The sequence below is a fragment of the Cyprinodon variegatus genome, unplaced genomic scaffold (assembly GCF_000732505.1).
Source record: "Cyprinodon variegatus isolate N-32 unplaced genomic scaffold, C_variegatus-1.0 Scaffold325, whole genome shotgun sequence".
In the NCBI taxonomy this organism is placed as follows: Eukaryota; Metazoa; Chordata; class Actinopteri; order Cyprinodontiformes; family Cyprinodontidae; genus Cyprinodon; species Cyprinodon variegatus.
The window spans coordinates 401,828-404,442 of record NW_015150778.1 but is presented as its reverse complement, the minus strand read 5'-3'; positions in this window follow the sequence as shown (position 1 = coordinate 404,442).

Here is a 2,615-nt window from a genome sequence, read left to right as displayed (position 1 = left end):
ACATATATACATGTATATATGTTTTTCTTCATAAAAAAAAACGTAGATCATGGTCTCTAGAATTCTGAAAGGGATTGTGAATTTTCCGCACCTTTCAGAGGGTTTCTGTGTTTTACTCAGAAGCTGTCAGTTCCAGTCCACAGCATCACAGCTGATGCCTTTAAGTTTAGATGGAGAGCAGTCAATGGGTTCCTGATGTCTTTATCCTAAAAAAAAAAGCAAATTGATTTCATTTCGTTACTTTTCCAAAACACAGTTGAACCAAAACTAAAGCCTTAGCAGCCATTCTCAAAAATTGCATAAGGATGTTTCAGTTTTCCATGCAGTGCTTTCTCAGTATCATAAGCTGAACAGCAGTTCCCTATTCTGCCACTGGAGGACAGTATTGATCCTTGTCCATAGCTGCTCTTTTCTCCTCAGCTGCATTCTTTCTTTCTTTCTCTCTTTTTGCATTCATCCGGTTACCACAGAGACCAGGGCACTCCCAAAGCCTTCTGAGCGAGAAACACTTCATGGCATCACAGTGCTGCTGAGATGCTACCAAGTGAATACATTCCTCCAGCTCATGGCAATAATTAGCTTGCTGCTGCTGCTGCTGCTGCTGCTGCTGCGTCCATGTGTCTACATGTTTGGGCAGGAATGCACTGTTAGATCAAAGAAAGCATTAACACTGAACACAATCAGGAGGATTTGTGCCTTGTGATAATAAACCCATCTACAGGGCTTGCTTCATTTTCCGCTTCTCAACCTTTTCTGATTGAGCCACCTCACAATTCTGCATTTTAGTCGACTAATTACCTGTCAGTCACTGAAACGAGTTGTTCAGCGTTTGCATTTGCAGACAGAAAGATTAACATTTCTGAATAGGAGCATTTTTTTCTACTAGCAGTGAGTTTTGACATGAGGCTCTGAGAGCACTTTAGATATAGGAACAGATATTTAGAACAATCTCTTACAGCAGCATCTGCTGCCTATTTTAAGCGTCTGGCTTTCAAACTAATTAAAGACAGATTTTATGGGCGCCAGAAATAGCAGGTTGCTTTTAGATGAGTGAGAAGGCTGAACTATTCTGATGGTATCAGTCATCCTTTGTTCCATATGTTAGGCTCAAGTGAGGTTCCTTTATCTTTAAAACCAAAAGGAAAAAAGAAAGAAAAGAATCAGTAAAAGTACTTGGTGGGCAGAGAACAAAGGATACCACATCTCTTCAGATTCTCCTTTTCTTTTTTCCTTTATGTCTTCAGTGTCATAGTAACTACTCAGATGCTCATCTCTGCTCTAAATAAGACAAATACTTCCAGTAGAACATAAAAATCTGGATACTTTTAGCATGTCTAACGCATAGACATTTTTACCCTTGTCTTTTTGTCATGGGACATGTGGGAAATAAGCCATAAAGGTAAAACATTTTAAAAATAAGGATTTGCTCCTCAACAATGAAGAAACGCTTATTTGAATCTAAACCAGAAGGTCAATAAATGTTTGTTTTTTGTTTGTTTATTTTTGTCAGTGAAGAATATTTTATTTTTCAGCAGACTTTGGATTATTTTAATGATTAAAAAAAGCCCTTTGATTCAATAAGATGTATTTATATCAGTCCAAAATCTATATAAAAGAAATCTGTCTAAATGATAAATGCTCTTTGGTAGAGAACCTACATTTGCAGAGTTTATTCAAATGAAATAAATTATCCAATTAAATATTTACTTTTAGAATCACAGAGTTAACACTTTTATTTAAAAATGTAAAGATGTTTCATTGTCAGAATTTTTATTTTGGACAATTTCTTTGATGTTGTGTTTTTTTCGGTAATCCCTTATGTCATTAAATTCTTTATTTAGTACAGATTGAAAGGTTTTATATCTCCTTCCCTCATATTTACTTTATTCTTTGCACATCTGAACTAGTTTTAGTTAAATCACAGTTAGATTTCCTCCTCTTTGGATTGATTGTTTCTATTTATCTCAGCTCCGTCCTATTTGAGTCACCTTCCTTTACTCCCGTTTATAATCTCTCCCAGCTGCTCTATTGATTTTATTCACCTGGTTTTCATGTAGCTCATAAAGTTTAAATATGCTCATTAGTTCTCCCTGTTTCTGACCTGATCTTTCCATTGTTTTGCTCCACATTCCTTTTCCATGCCCATTACTTTGCATGTTCCGTATCTGTTGCTTCTTCTGTGTTTCAAGTCTCAATCTCCTCTTTCCTTTCAGTTTTTGTTTGTTTTTTTGTTTATTTTCTAAAAATCATTTAAACATGACCGAAGATTAAGGGGCTGTTTCCAATCATCTTCTGAGAACAGCGGTTTTCATAATAATTAACCAGCGTTTGTCAAACATTGTACAAAGTTTTACAGCAAAATTAGTTCTTTTCAAACTATTTCTGACCAATGATGAAACAAATGGGACAACCTTGTAATTAAAAAACATAGTAATGAAATATCTACTGTTAAAAATAATAATTGGTAGTTATTAATGGTTAATTTAACATGTCTCACTATATTATTAACTCTTCCTAAATTCCTGCTAATGTATAGATTTGGTGGTTCAAACAGTTTTACTAGGACTGAGACTTTACTGCGGAGGTCTTCAACAGGGGTCCACGACCCCTAGGGG